This window comes from Equus caballus, chromosome 4 (assembly GCF_041296265.1).
Source record: "Equus caballus isolate H_3958 breed thoroughbred chromosome 4, TB-T2T, whole genome shotgun sequence".
Classification (NCBI taxonomy): domain Eukaryota; kingdom Metazoa; phylum Chordata; class Mammalia; order Perissodactyla; family Equidae; genus Equus; species Equus caballus.
In genome coordinates this window covers 83,111,874-83,129,013 of record NC_091687.1, presented here as the reverse complement: position 1 = coordinate 83,129,013, position 17,140 = coordinate 83,111,874, and the positions used below count along the sequence as shown (strand labels likewise).

The 17,140-nt window shown below is 37.1% G+C and overlaps 1 long non-coding RNA gene across 1 annotated transcript in view; it reads right to left on the bottom strand.

The window, feature by feature from the left end:
- The window catches only part of LOC111773235 (uncharacterized), a 58,395-nt gene that overhangs the window by 24,576 nt on the left and 16,679 nt on the right, over nucleotides 1-17,140 (bottom strand). The window contains exon 2 of the long non-coding RNA XR_011437974.1: nucleotides 9,894-9,980. This is a non-coding gene — a long non-coding RNA (uncharacterized lncRNA). The remainder of the gene's footprint in view (nucleotides 1-9,893; nucleotides 9,981-17,140) is intronic.

Below are 17,140 nucleotides of genomic sequence, written 5' to 3'. Positions count from 1 at the left end.
AGAGATGTTGGACAGCTCCATCTGATGACTATCCTCTAAATTCCATCCCTTGATTGCCCAACAATAAACTACCTTCTTCAATACCTAAACATCCAGATGTTAATTCTCTCATCCCAAAAGAAGACTGCTGCTTCTACGAAAACAAGGCAAAAGGAAACATGTTCATTTGCTCCCTCAAGAGGAACAATCTACAAATCTTATCAGTTACTGTATCCAAATCCAATTTCAATATTCTTAGCTAACATGCTCTCCTCCTCCAGATTACTCACAATGCTATTCTTTGTTTCGTTTTTAAATTTTTTTATTGAAATATAATTGACATATATAATTACATTAGTTTCTGGTGTACAACATAATGATTCGATGCTTATATGTATTGCAAAATGATCACCACAAGTCTAGTTAATATCCTTCACCATACATAGTTACAGTGCTGTTTTGATATTTTATCATTTATGAACTAAATTACAAAAATAACCACCAGCCACAAACCCTATGTGAAATAGTAGACGAAGTGGGAGAAATAAAACTTGGTTAATACTTTAAACACCATCTTCATTTCTACAGATGATCACTAGACTATAGTTGGTGAGTATAACTGCCTTCCTACATCATCCATACCATGTTGCCTTTACCCTCAGCCACCACCTCAGCTGATTAAGATTTTTTGACTGGCAGGAGAACCAAACTTCATTTCTTAAAGAAATAAACCTTTGATGATCCTGCCTAGAAGGATTCACTCTATTGTATCATTAATTCTAGTGAACACGACAGTACAAGAGGACACTAGCAGATCCAAGATTCCATCTGTGCTCCTCCCGGCCCTTGTTGTTTGCTTCCTACAAAATGCTCTGCAAAATGCCTTCTGCTGCATTTTGTTATCTTAAGAATAACTACCATTTGTATGGCACTGCAACTGTGTATCTTTAGGAAACTTGAGGCCAAAAATACACATACTCACCCCAAATTGTCTTTAGACACAGTAAATAATATGCCTTCCTCTTCTATGCATTGTTATTTTTCAAAATCTGTAATGTACTTCTGATTAATAAAATACAGTTTATTTCATTATTTCACTCATTTAACAAGTATTTACTAAGGGAATTCAGTCCGTTTCCCCATGTTTACCAAGAGTAGGAGCAGAGTGGATGTCCACAGGAAAAATTAGTCCTGTTACCAGAAGAAAGGTTTTGCGAGGCAAAACTAGCAAACAGTCACCCCACCCTTTACTTTCGAAATCTATACAGGTATGGGAAGATGGGAGTGAGAATTGAAGCTTCGAAAATTTGCCAATTCTTATCTCTTTCCCTTGAAACTCTGTGTGCAAATAAATAAGGAAGAAAATGATCACCATGATATAATAGAGTGTCAGGAAGCTGAGTTTTGGTCTTAATATCATGACAAAATTATTTAATATCTAAGAACATTGGTTTCCTTGTTAGAAAAATATAGGGGGAGGGAGTGAGAGACTGAACAAGATGAGCTCTGAAGTACCAAAAGATCTGTTAGTACTGAAATTCTGTGCTTCTTGATCTTTTAAGACTCTGTTTTTTTTTTTTTTTTAAAGATTGGCACCTAAGCTAACCTCTGTTGCCAATCTTCTTTTTTTTCTTCTTCTTCTTCCCAAAGCCCCCCAGTACATAGTTGCATATTGTAGTTGTAGGTCCTTCTGGCTCTGCTATGTGGGACACTGCCTCAGCATGGCTTGATGAGCGGGGCTAGGTCCGTGCCCAGGATCCGAACTGGTGAAACCCTGGGCCGCTGAAGTGGAGCACGCGAACTTAACCACTGAGCCACAAGGCCAGCCCCTATTTTAAGATTCTTGATCGCATAAAACTTCATTTCCCTTTCTCCCTTTAAGAAATGGATATTTTTAATATATCATGCTTCATGGTTATTATTCAGATATACGCCATGGGAATAATCTTGTTGTCTGATATGAAGTTTTGAGTAAAAACAAAGCTGCACTATCCGATGATAAATATATAAGGAACATTTTTGTATGGAAGCATGGATACATATTTTGATGGGTTGTTTTTCTGATCTGACTAATGCATGATTTGGATGCTTTTGCAGGAAAAGGATAATGTGTTAGGAACAAATTAGAGCTCATTATGAAAATATGTTGCACTAATATCAGGTACAGAAATTATGCATTTGAGTCCAGGAGAATAGTGCCAAGCAAATTATAATTGCCATTTTTCAGTGATCTCTAAACAGATTGCTATAGAACCTTGGACAGGAAGAGAATAATAGCTGCCTTTTATTAAACATCTGCTATGTGTCCGCTGTTTTGTTTTGTGTCTTCTCCAAACACTACATTATAAACCATATTATCGTGTTACATACAGTGCCATGAGGTAAAAAATATGTACGAGGAAATGATGAGGGGATTAGGCCTGGAGGAGATTAAGAATTTACCTAAACTCACAGATCTGGTAATTGGCAGAAATAGATCCATTCTCAGATCTCTGGGATCTTAATGAGACCATTGTCTTTCCCACTTGAGACCTTGACTTTTTGTAATCTTCAGGAGTCGTGCCTTTCATTCTTCCTTTGTATCAGGAAAATTGTTCCCTGCGAAACATCTCTGCCAGATTTGAACCTCAGATAAATATATACCAAATGAGGGAAAGTCCCTAAAAATGCAGAAATAATACCAATGAGTTGTAGCTTTTCATAAATTATTATTTATTATCTGGTGGAGAATAGGAAATCTTGACATAAAAAAGAATGAATTGGTTCTTGTTTCTAAATCCATAAATGCAGCTTGTAGTGGTCTTGTAGAAACTGTCTTCTTAGACTGTCTTGCAGAAATATGACATTCAGTTACTAATTCAGGGGCTGTTTAGAGATGCACTACTAATTTCTCTTTGTTTTCCATGTTATCCAGAATGAAGTATCTTATTTGGAGGAAGAAGCCTCTGAAGCAGGAAGCACAACTAACTTAGCAGCTGAAAGTTTGTTACTCTTAAGAATGGTGATTGTTCCTTATTAAATCAGTGGACATAGATATCAGCACAGCTGCCTCCAAGGGTGATTTCAGACAAATCCAGTCCTATGGGAATCAAGGCAAAGGTTTCCTCTGTGCATGTTAATTTGAGTCTGTCTCACGGTGACAAAGGCAATGGCAGAGCCCACAGCAATGAGCATGCTAATAAAGTAGCTGGATGTACTTATCAGGAAAGAGAAGCCAAGTAGGTCACTAGTCCTAGTTCAGCGGCAAGATTTCTTTCTGTTCTAAATTTTCACAACAAATTGGTTGTACAAGCTCAGGTAAATCTCAAAAGGTTGAATAAGGATTCACAAGTCAATTGAAATGTTTCCATTTTGAAAGTAGTCATTGTTTTGCTAATGCCATTGATTGCTTAATTCTGCTACTTTCTTTAGCAGCAAAGGGAAATGGAAACCATTCCTGTAATTGGCAATAGGAAACTTTATACAGAAACCAGTTGAACCGGAAAGAAAACTATGCTAGGCTTTCAGTTAATAAGGTTTCTCAATCAATCAGTAATAGTTGCTGAGTTCCCACTCTAGGGGGTCTGCTTTTTCAGGTAAACTCTGTGTTCTTAGATTTTCTATGTAGAGCTACAAGGAATGCCTCTCAAAAACTCGCGCAACAGCAGGCCCTCCAGGACCAGTTCAACTGACCCCATCTTATCAACAGAGTGATTAAGAACTGTCTTTCAGAAAATTTGGAAAGTCACATAGCCAGAGCTTGTGCAGGAGAGGAAATCTTGACCCTAAATGACAGCAGAACCAAAGATCCTCCTTCCCATGGAACCCAAGGACCAGGACACGACCAGATCTTGAAAGTCAGACTCTTCTCAGAAGCGAGGGGTCCATCGTTCAGGAAGATTCAGCGTTAAAATTCCTTCCCCGCCTCATCAAAAATGTTTAGAACTCTATCATAAAAGTTTAGACCCTCATAATAAATGTTTAGAACCCTGTCATAAATGTTTAGAACTTTACCATAAGTGCTTGAAGTCCACCAACCAAAACCTGTTCCACCAGTGTTTCTGTGTGCCAGCCTGTTCTCCCTAACCTCTTAAATTACACCCCAAATCCTGAATTGGGCAGACAGGTCTGAGGACACTCCCTGTCTCCCTGGGGTGCCCTGTCTGAGATGCCCCCTGTCTCCCTGCAGACTGATCTCACAGAATAAAGCTGATTTCTCTTCCCAAAGGCTGATGCTGTAATTAATTGGCTGTTTATGTGCATCAGGCAAGAGAACCCCAATTTTGAGTGGTAACACTTGGAAAAAAGGAAATGAGTTTGCTCTAAGAAACGAACTTTGAAATCAACATATAAAGCACCAATAAGCAAATTTTCCTCAAAGAGACTGAATGGCTCCCCTGGCTAATTGTAACTTGATTGAGTGAAATATTGTAACATCATCTTTAAAGGAGGAATATGTTAATGAATGGAGAAATGAGTTTGCTAAAGAGAGAGAAAGAGAAGCAAAGTTAGGAAGTGAAAATCCAAGCATCTAGAGGAAAAGGAATTTGGCCAACACAAGTCGATGCAAATTAAATATTGGAATATTGTACCTCTAAGTGCAAATACAAATTAAAAACAACAGGCTTAATTCTCCCTATTGAAAATAAGAGAACTTCTCTCTCCCTTCCCTCCTCTTGGAGTATTTACTTTAGAAAGCTGTTGACACAAAATAACCAATAACCATTCTATAGATGAGAGATAAGGCGAAGTTTACTTGAGCCAGGATGAGGATTATAACCCTGGAAGGCAGTTTCCACAAAGGAAGAAAGCTCTCTGGAGAAGCATGGTTTTCAGTACAGTCTTATATCTTTTTAGAGCAAAGAACATACATTAAAGACACCCATGATACATATTCATGGGTTTCAAAGTTTCAAAGAGGTATTCAGCTGCAAATTAGCAGGTCAACATGACCCTGACGTTGGGAAACGGACGACTAACAGGCGTTATGATAGGATGTAGATGGGGAAGTATGCATTCTCAGCTTAAGAGAGAGCGTTCTTTCACAGTTAAAGCAGATATACACTGTATGTTTGATAGGCCATAAGTCAGGGTTTTTTAGTTCAAGACGAATCAGTTTGGAACCAGAATTTACCCCATATACTTCAATATGTGAAAACGTCCTGTCAAAGCTTCTAAGTTCTTTCTCTCCTCTTTGAAATGTATGTCTTTTTATTTTATATTAAATTTAGATATAATTGACATATAACATTATATTAGTTTCAGGTGTACAACACAACTACTTGATATTTGTATATATTGCAAAATGATTACCACAATGTCTAATTAATACTCATGACCATAGATGGTTACAAAACTTTATTTTCTTATGATGAAACTTTTAAAATCTACACTTTTAGCAACTTTCAAATATACAAGACAGTATTATTAACTATCATCCTCATGCTGTACGTTACATCCCCATGCCTGGCTTATTTTATAATTGGAAGTTTGCATTTTTTAACCCCCTTCGTCCATATTGCCCTCCCCCTGCCTCCTGCCTCTGCAATCACCAATCTGCTCTCTGTATCCATAAGCTCAGGTTTTTTTGGTTGGTTGGTTTTGGGGGGTTTCTTGTTTGTTTGTTTAGATTCCACATATAAGTGAGATCATACCATATATGTCTTTTTAAAGCCTCTTGCCAGCTTCAACACCTAGGAATGTCTCTCTAAAGTGATACCAGCCCTGATTTAGTTCCCCCTACATTAAACCCAGCATATATGGAGTTAAAACCAAAAGCACCCATCCCCTTTCCCTGCTTCTTTAGTTACATTCATATGTAACCATCAGTTTCTTTAATCTTTGTGTCCCTGAGCTTCACATACGCATGAAGCTGATGTTAAGATTAGAACACTGACCTCTACCTTGAAGGACACAAATAGAAGTTACAAATCATTAAAACCCCAGTGGCCTCATGCTGAAGTCTTGGCTAATTACAGGTCCATGAAGTTTGTTGAAGGAAAACTCATGTCCAAAAATATCAAGAAACTGAAGTTTCCCAGACCCCGACTCCTTGTCTCCCTGGCACTGGAATCCACCACCCATCATGGAAGCAGACAACCAAGGACACTTACCTGCAAATTCCCTTATCTCGCTGCAGTCTCCCTGCACGTAGTCACATTCCTCAGCCCACTGACATAGTGGTTAATTTCACATGCTCCGCTTCTAAGCCCCAGGGTTCACAGGTTTGAATCCCAGGCAAGGACCATACACCACTCATCAAGTTGGGCTATGGTGGCATCCCACATACAAAATAGAGGAAGATTGGCACAGATGTTAGCTCAGGGACAATCTCCTCAAGCAAAAAGGAGAAGATGGGCAGTAGAGTTTAGCTCAGGGCCAATCTTCCTCACCAAAAATATAAATAAACAAACAAATAAATAAATAAAACCCCTTGCCTCCTGTCTTTCAGGGAGATGAAGCTGAGTGCTTATTCTCATCTCCTGGCTGACGTCACCAGAAATAAAACCGCCTTCCTTGCCACAAGCCTGGCTTTCCAGTTTTTTTCGGCCCACTTCTTGTGCAGTGGGTAAATGAACCTGAGTTTGTGTTCAGTAAAACAAGGACCTAGGAACGATCTCTTTGAAATGTAATAATAAAGGAAGATAGCACCCTATCTCTCAGTTTGTGGGGAAGGGTAGTGGCCTAACTTTGGTGGGAGCATCACTTCAAGTTACAAAACTTCCTCCTGTCATCAAGATATAAGCAGTTTAATTTTCTTTTCGGTAAAGCCAATCAGCAAACACAGATGGTCACCCTGATTACCAAGTGAACTGAGGATAAACTAGGTGTGACGTGTTGCTAAGTTCTCTTACTTAATAGCTAGTTATTGTTCTTCTTGAAAACATCTACACAATGGACTGTTTCTGCTTGGCTATACAAAAGGGTGAGATTTCTCATTGTCTTTGCAATCTCTTTAGCAGATTGCCAGTGATGCTCCTCACATTGTGGTTTAATGCTATTCACTAACAAAATTGTTTTCTTTCTCCTCTACCTTTGTGGTGAGGTTTTCTGGGTCAGGATGAGATTTTGTTTCTAATTATATTTCTCCAACACAACTCCCTTTGCTCTGATTTCATGCTCATTCCAAATTCCTGACTATAAATGGTTTTTGCTAAAAAGTCCACATTCAATTCATTAAATAGGTGCAAGAATTTTGATTTGCATAATTATTCTTCTTGCTGTACAATAATAAGCATTTGATTATACACATCAGTCTCTACGAATTTGATTATTGTTAGTACACTCTCAAAGAAGAGTTCATTCTTAATATGCTATCAAGCTTTTAAGCTTGTAAATCTGACAACCAGCCTCCAACTCGTGATGAATTGCCAGGATTAATACTATGCTATGAGGACTCTTTTTTTTTTTTTTTTTTTTTTTTTTGGTGAGGAAGATTTGCCCTGAGCTCACATCTGTTGCCAATCTGCCTCTTTTTGCTTGAGGAAGATTGCCACTGAGCTAATATCTGTGCCGATTTTTCTCTATTTTATGTGGGATGATGCCAAAACATGGCTTGGCAAGCAGTGTGTAGGTCCGTGCCCAGGATTTGAACTGGCAAACTGTGGGCCACTGAAGCAGAATGCACAAACTTAACCATTATGCCACTAGCTAGCCCCTGTGAGAATTCTTAACAAACAGCCAACAGGCCTTCTCTAGTGAATTCCTTCAGACATGCACCTTTTCATGCAAAATTTCTTCAGAAACAAGATATTAGGCTGGAAAAAATTGTCTCTCTATCAAGAATTGCTAAATGTTAAAACAAATGTTGTCTGTTCAGGTCTTGCTCTTGGCTTTGGACTAAAAAGAGAAAAGTATTGGGGAGCTTTCAAATTTCTTTCTGGGATATCCAGCTCAATTCATCAAGGTAGAAAGAAACAGATATTCCTCTAAGGAATAAAGAAAACAAAAAACCAAACTTTATGCTTTGGTGTTTCTATCCTAACATCTCTCAGACACAGGGCTTGGTGGACACCAGATAGAGGACCATTTGGAGAACCTGATACTCTACAATTTATAGAGGATATATTACATGTATCTCTGGAAATTTCAGTTCTTGAAAATTATTGTTGGATATCCATACTCTTTGGTAACATTGAAATAGAAAGAAAAATCAGTTTTCTGGAGAATTTCAAGATACCATTGATTATCTGGAGCTGACCTTTCAACTCGTAACATACTTTGGTCCCTATTCCTTCACTTAAGTTCTAATAAAAAGCTCTTGTTTCTATTTACTCTTCCTATGCTCATTTTGTCATCCAGCCTCTTAATATGCTGGCGTCTTTTATCCAGAACTGCTCCTCTTTAGTATATCAATTTTATTCTATACTATCTATAATCTAAGACCATGGATATACTTCACCTAGGTACACCCAGGCTGAACATCTATAAATTGCTTGAGATATAAAATCACTGAGATTTATGTTTATTCAAAGTTTGGGGTACTTGATTTTGATTCTAGATTATCTTACTGTCCAGCTTTTCAATTATTGTTTGTTTACCAAGAAACTTTTTAGTTTGTGAATTCATGGTTTTGAAATTAGCTTGAATTTCGGTTATGATACATTTTGATGATATGTCCTGGACTAAATTTTAGTATTCAAACTAATTATTCATCTTAACCTCATTCAAAAACTGAAAATATTTATGAATATAGTGGTTATTTACATTTTAATCTCATCCCTAGTTCCCATGCTTTATAAGAAAAAAAGTAATAGATGAGTAGGCTACTGATCCAAAAGCCTTATTCCAGATTCAGTCTCAAATGCATAAAACATATAATCATAATCTGTCATGCTCATCAAAGGTGAAAAACAGCAAATGTAGGAGAAAATGAGCATTTACTAATAGGAAGAATAATTAGTCTATAGACTTTCTTCAAAGTTTTCCATATATTTTCTTAACGGAAATTAGGCAGAGAAAATGAAAGAGAATGGAGAATGTTAAAAAGTCAATATATGTTTTAAGATACAACTTAAATAGTACTTTTGAACTTAAGCACAAATATCACATACACATATATGTACACATACACGCATATGATTTCTCCTCTATTTTCTGAATTGCCCATAATGTGTTTTACCTCTGTTATGATTGAGATCCATATCTGAAGTTTCCTTCCTATGGTTTTTTTAAAATTCTTACTAATATTGTTTTTCACCTGGTCAAAAATGTTCTATCTCATCCTATGTTGCACATAGTTGGTTACTAAGGTGGCTTTTTGCTTCACTACAGAAGTTCATAAATCTCACTTAAAATAAACACACATATCCCCATCTCCATTTCCAAACAAACCCAACTGATTTTTAGTTACTCTTCAAGTGTAAGAACTTTTAATAATAGCTCATCTATTTTGTCTTACCCTTTTCAGTGCTAATCAAGCAAATTACAGATGGAGAACATGACTTTTCTAACTAAAATAAGATATTTACATTATTACATCATAAGGAATGTGATTTTCTCAAAAAAGTATAATAAAATTTTGTGATTTAAGTAGCTAAATTATATTCAGCAATTAAAATGTCATTTCATTTCATATTGTTTTAGAGAGTGTTGAAACGCTATGTTGAAACATCAAGACAGGAAGAGAAATTTGGGCTGAAACTGATAAATAGCAAGGTTCTGATAAATAGCAAGATTCATTGCCACTCAGTAGAAATTGAGGTGCCATGAAAACCCAAAGTTCAAATTATTTTCTTATTTGATCTTAGTATACCTGGTTCTAAGTTGCACAAAATTCAGATCATCATGTCTGATGACTTCAGTTCTTTTCCATGCTGGCTGAGTAATGTCAGAAAAAGACGACTGAAATAAATAGAAGCATTGACTTTCTCGGGGTCTTTCTCGGGGTCAGGGCCTACAGGTGGTTACATACAGCTCTAGAGAGTGTCACTCACATTCACAGTTGCCCTGGACTTGTGTATTTCCTGCCATAGTTGTCTGTCGGATGGCTGTACGTGTCTTGAGGAAGAGAAAGTTCTCTCCTAAAATGAATAAAAGCACCATTTAGGCTGCAGCAAAGCTAGTCTCTGATTCTAGGCACGCGCTGAACAGTGGTAACACAACAAGCCAGAATGTCTATATGATTAGATTACAGCTTCAAACAAACATGTCTCTTTTGTGAAAATGTGTGGAAATTCAAATGTAATATTTCCTCAAGAAAACGAGTCACTTTAATGGGGATATCATAATATGAAATAAAATACTAAAAATGATTAGCTTTTACAGTATAAATAGAAATAGAAATCTAATGAATTTATTATTGCTTCCTCTGTGTTACAGTCAACAGTTCTACTTTATTTCAGCCAAAAAATGGCTAAGAGCTTTGAACATCTTGACATGAAATGGAACACAATTAGACAAAACACTGCAAAAATTTTTAATGAACTATATATTCAAAAGTAATATAAAAAACAAAATAAAAACCAAAGTACAACCAGAAAAATAATGTTACATTAAGATACTTAAGACGGAAGTAGTTTCCTATTAAATGTTATTAAAAAGAGTTGTGTAGCAGGCAGCGTGAATTCGAAACGATATGTTAATATAAAGCTAAGAGGGAAGATAAGTCCACGAATTAACACTTATGCTCTGATTTAGAAAAGACATAGGGAAAGAACACTTGTAATAAACTCGCCTAAATAGGAGAGCAAAAAATTAATATAGAGAGACAGTTATAGGAGCTTATATTAGGCAGAATCAAATAGGTGGGGAAGAGAGCTTGAATAACAGAAAAGGAAATGAGTGGAAAACTGTTCTGTGACCAGGAGATCTTTGGGGAGCTCACTGTAAGAGGAGAATGATGAAGACTTCAGAATAAGCTCCAGAAGTAAGCGGAAAGGAAAGAGTGGGCAGAATGGGTGAAGAGTACCCCCAAAGTGAAGAGGGAGGTATTCTGTGGGGCAGGAAGATATAATCTAGAATAAGAACACAGTCTCCAGAGCCTGATGGCTTGGATTTACACCTTAGCTCTGTTATTCAACTGGTTGTGTGACCTTGGGTAAGGTAGTAACCTCTCTAAGGACTAAATATGTATGTGTGCGTATATGATGGTTTTTGCCAAAATAATAACGTGCAGTATGTCCATCCATTTAATCATGAACATACACATATATAGTTTTTATATGTAATACATTATTATGACAAAAACCAATGAGAGACAAGATAAATGTGGCAACTAGTAATAGTGTTCAAGAAAGTTTTAATTCGAGCCTGCAAATTCCAATATGCAGAGAAAACAGGAAGGATGACAGACTCTTCTTACCAACAATTAAGAATATTATTAATTATGATTGCTTTTCATTCCTATACAGTTTAGAGAGGAAGCCATTCAGAGTTTCTGTTGACTGCACTTTGCCTTCTTGGGAGTTAGCTTTTCCACCAATTTTCTCAAAATGCCCCTGGACATTTAGTTTATTATACTGACGGTTTTGTGGTTGATAACGTTTGTTTGTCCTACCATCTGGCCTCTTTTTCCCCTTGTAGCTGCCCCTGACGCAGGAAGGGTTAATAATCACTGGAAAAGGCTTGCCAACAAACTGTGACCCAGAGGTGAGAAGGCCGGTCAGCCAATGACAGTTAAGACCTCCAGGGCGAGGCAATCTAAGCCAGGCGCGGTCGCCTGGGGGCACAGATGGAGACGCGATATCAATATCGGGAGCAGGAGGGGCCGTTGCCTAGGAGGCCTTGCCTGCTCTGAGATAAAAATATACAAGCACAGTAAAAACATGATAATATCAAAACAGAGGCCAAGGGAGGGCTCCTTGAGAAATCACTAAGAATTCCTGGCATTCGCTAATTACTTCATCCAGAACACCTGTGTATGTTTAACAGCTGTAAGCTATGTATATATTGAAATGCTGGTTATAATAAACTCAGAGTGGCCATCAGTCCTCTCCCCATCTATCCTGATGTGTACATTGGATTGCGACACCAACACCCCTTCCCAGCAGAACCTCATCTTTGATCATATGACAATGCCTCTTCATAGCTCAGGCACCTCAAGAGAAGCTTACTTTTCCTCCAGCTCTAGGGCTTGACCTGATTGGTCTAGGAATGAAGGTGAATTCCAGTGATTGGTTCAGTGATCCAGATGTGAGCATATCAGCACATGGCATGTCTCTGGTTCCAAGACTCAGGCGCAAATGGGAATAAGACCAAATTCTGGCTAATTGAAAGAGATTTGCTGAAGGCTTCTGGTAAAAAAAAAAAGCATGTTTGATATTATAAGATGGCTTCCTGGATTCTTTCTTCCTTTCTGTGATGTGGTGATAGGTGACATACTCTAGCATTTTCACTACCATGCAAGGAGCAGCCTAAGGAAAAATCCAATACTCAGAGGAAGGCACGGGACAGGAAACTGAAGAAACAAAACCAGAATTATTGAATTAAACAGACCTAAAATCTGTCTGACCACTGAACTTCCAGTCACATAAGTCAATACATTTTCTGACTGTGTAAACCAGTTTGAACTGGATTTGGAGGTACTTGTGTGTTAATTGGGCTTACATATCAAAAAAGCTTCAGTTCGTTCTCTGATCAAAGTGCCCTTGACCCAGTTTGGTTGACCTTATAAAATACTGTATTTTTGCCAGAAGGACTTCTGGTCTTAAAATCTTGAGGATCTCCTGTTCAATCACAATCCTATCATAGTGGAATTAGAGAATATACCAAAGGATTAAAGACTTAGATATCATTCTCTCAGGAAAATCTTCTACTTGTTTGCACTAACTTGTCCTTTTCTTCCAGATTAACAAATAAAACAATGGATTTATTTCTTATGCTTTCTTTCGCTAATGTAAGTTGCTTGAATTTGGTGCAAAGCCAAGAGATGTACCCAGTGATTTCTGTGAGTCCCTTCATTACTGAATGAAGGTGAGTTCCTCTCTTGGTGAGTTAAATCAGACTTCCTGCCAGAAATAGTTGTCTCACAAAGTAAGGTATATTTGCAGCACATAGGAGACCATGAGGAATCATTTCCAGAGTCATGGTGGCCCTGAACAAAGGGAGGCGGGGATATTTTATTTTGGATGGGGAATGAACAGTCAAAAGGGAGAGATGGGTATTTGCTTGCACAGGCTCAGTTGGAAAACATGCTTCCATATACACTGAGGGTTACGGTTTTTTGGCCTAGGCTCCTCCTGGAGAGGAGATCTTAGCACTGAAAATAAGGCAAAGGTCATAGGCGCAGCTCTTGTGGTGTAGCTTGGTCTGGTTCAGGGTGGTTGGTGATTGCATCTCATTAACATAACAAAAGGAAAAAAACAATTTGGAAAAATAGTTAAATGCTTCCAAACCCACCTTTGAGCTCCCCCAGGCAATTCCTTGGTGACCTTTTCATCTTTTAGGTTAACTATATGGCTAACAGAGGGCTTCTATCCAGAACTGTCATTCTTGGAAAGCAAAGGGCTGAGAGAGACAAAGCAGATGATTTTAACCTATGACAGTTTTGTCCTAAATTAAAAAATAAGGCAAATAAAAATTAAATTAAAGTGAATACATTATGAATTTTATACTGTTTTTAAACGAATAGAGATGATATACTTCTTTGTAATAAGTATTCTGAAGTTATTACCATTTGAATAATACAGAATGATATTTGAAATTCAAGAAATATACACTAGAAGAAAAATAATTCAGAATTAATGTGTAGTTTCAAGAATCAAACAATTTTTTTGGTGTGGGTTTTATCTTCAAATCACTATCCTTTCAAAATGCATTTGATTTCCAATCCTTGCAAATTAGTACTCAACTTCTTTCATTTTAGTGGGATTTTTTGTTATTGTTCATCAATACTAACTTAATTTACTCACCAGAAATAAGCTTTAGGGAAAAACATTAACAAATTTCAGGTTACTGAAAATTTACTTAGTGCTCGTGGGCTTGATATTAGGATGGCAAGCCCTGCAACTACTTATCTTTTGCATCTGTTTTATCTCTTGCTTCACAGCTGTCTGGTCACATTTTTTTTTTTTTAAAGATTTTATTTTTTTCCGTTTTCTCCCCAAAGCCCACCAGTACATAGTTGTATATTCTTAGTTGTGGATCCTTTGTAGTTGTGGCATGTGGGATGCCGCCTCAGCATAACTCAATGAGTGATGCCATGTCCGCGCCCAGGATTCAAACCAACCAAACACTGGGCCGCCTGCAGTGGAGAGCGAGAACTCAACCACTCGGCCACGGGGCCGGCCCCTGTCTGGTCACATTTTAAAAATTATTTGCCAAGAAGATTATCCATTGATGAGTGTGAGTTCAGATATTACCTTCTCTAGGAAGGCTGCATGGCTTTTCTGAAAGCCATTCAATCTTTGCCTTCTCTGGGCTCCCCTAACACTCTCTTCATACCTGTATACACAGCATTTGCCTGATTTTCTTTCATTTAACATTTTATATAGCTGTCTCTTTCACCAGCCTAGGATATCCTTAACAGCAGACTCCCAGTCTTATGGAATTTTGGACCTCGGTGCCCACCACAAAACCTGACACGTGTGCAATCAATACAAGTTTCTTGTACCCCTGGTTAAATCAAGGTGTTCTAAGGAACATGCCTAGTTACTGCCATCCTTTACCTAAAAGTTAGAGACAGTTGCCTTTCACCGCCTCTCTATATTGCAAATATTCCACACTTGTAGTGAAGAGACTGCATTCTGGAGTTAGACTGTCTGCATGCAAATTCCAGCTCTGCCATTTACTAGCTGAGCAACATTGAAGTTACTTAACGTCTCTGAGTCTCAATTTCTTCAGCTGTAAAGTTGGTATAATAATGGAAACTCCTTCTTGGGGGTGTTTGTAAAAATCCAGTGAAAAAATGTATATAAAACTCTTAGTAAAATGCCTGGCTCATAATCCACATTTTCACCTTTATGTAGATAGCAATGCTTCTGGGTTTAACATTAGTTGTTATTATCACTGTTATTATTAGCTACTTAAATATTGTGCTTTTAGTGTGATTAGATATTACATTTCAAATAATAATGGAATTCTGTTACGGGAAGAAAGGCTATAAACTTAAGGTAGCTTTGGGAAAATTATAGGTAATTTTACAGCTGAAAATGAACAGTATCAACAAGAAGCATTCATGCCAGGATTGTACTTTTACAGTTCACAGGCCACCTTGTTTCAGGAAAGCAAGTTTTATTTTTCCAGTCAGTCTTCAACCCATTATTTGAATTCACTGCTGGTTATCTTCAGAATTTTAGCATCTGGCTATCTTATTACACAAACTCTGGAATTCAAATAAACAGTTGATAATGACAAGGAAAAATGTTAATAGTATTTTGCTGTATATTCAAAATGCTGCAAACTTCCTCAGATTTCCATCCACGATGTTATCATTGTGGATAAGTTTGGAACTCTGATTATTTACTATTGCCCCAATAACTATTCTTTGCCCCCAGTTCCAGCTCCTGAAAATTTGTAAGTGTGGTGGAACTATGTGCAGGTACACATTTGCGACAGGAAATTTATTTATATCTACAGCAGTGCTTCTAGGTAAAAAGGCCCTGAATATGCGGATTCTATTAGAATTCCAAAAGATCTCATGTGACTATGTTACGCTGGTTCTTTAGTATTAGTCCTTTGAAGTCAAGTTGAAAAAATTAAATTAGTTGGAACTCATACTGTTGTGTTAAAAGCTTAATTGTGACTTTTCACTGGACTACAAGAAAATTGAGTTTATTTTGGAAACAGATCCTTAAACTCTACTCTGTTCTTTGTAAACTTCATATGTAGGAAAGAAAAAACAAATGTCAAATCAACTTGCAGATTCAAGCATACCAATTGTGAGGGGAAAGCAACCAGAAACCAGCAATAGGCTCTGCAGAGATGCGCTAAATTAGGTCCGAATTTCATGAGCTTTTGTAAGCGCTTGTATGTTACTGTGACCTTGGGAGTAATTTTTCTGAATTCTGGAGACTGCGGATAAAATGTTTAATTCATGTTTTTGTCAGTACTTCCAATCACTTTAATGGGATTACGTGTACTACCTCTAGTATTTTAATTTTACACCTAAAAATTCTTTCCCAAATTAAAAAAAAAATCAACCATTTTGTGTAATCAGCAGTGCCTAAAATAATAGGGTTTTTTTTCCAACACATGGAGGGGAGAGGGATAGCGAGAGTGGGGAAAGAAAGAAAGGACAGCAACATCCATCTGTTCAGCTAAGGAAGTGTTGGGAGCAGAGGTGAGGCAGGAGTAAGAATTCATAGACTCAGAGAATAAAGATAAGCAAACATTTTTGTCTTTGATTATGTTGCTCTCCATCTTCTAGACAACGCTGATTTTTAAAGCACTAACTAACGTATTTTTATGTGTTCAGCAGTATTATTTTTTCCCTGTTTTGCAATAAATATTATTTGCCAGTAAAATGTTAACTCTTTGTGAGTCCTTTCATTCCATGCCTTTTAGAAACGTTTTATTTTTAAAATCATCTTTATTGAGGTATAATTTACAAATGATGAGCTGCATCCATATTAACTACATAATTTGTTGAGTGTTGACAGATGTATACACCTATGAAACTACTGCTACAATCAAGATACTGAATGTTTTCATAATGCCCAAAATATTTCCCGTGGCCCCTTACAATTCATCTCTCCCTCTGATCCTGGCTCCAGGTAATCGCTGATCTCTCTTGTCTTGACAGATTAATTTGCAATTTCTAAAATTTTATATAAATAGAATTATACATATGACATTTTGTGTCTGGTTGATTTCACTCATTGTGACATTTTTAAGATTAATCCATGTTGCGTATATCAGTAGTTCATTGCTTTTTATTGCTGAGTAGTTTTCAACTGTATGAATTTACCATTTTTCTCCATCTATTCACCTGTTGATGAACATTTGCTAGCTTCTAGCTTTGGTCTATTGTGAATAATGCTGATCTGAACATTCATATACAAGTCTTGGTGTGGACATAGGTTCTCTTCTCTCTTGGGTAAATAAATACTCAGAAGTGGAATTGCTGGGTCATATGGTAATTGTATGTCTAACTGTACTAGAAACTGCCAAATAATTTTCCAAAGTGGTTGTACCATTTTAAATTCCCACCAGCAGAGTGTAAGTTTCAGTTGTTCCACATCCTTACCAACAATTGGTATTGTTAGTCTTTTTCATTTTAATTTTAACGGGTATATAGTACTAT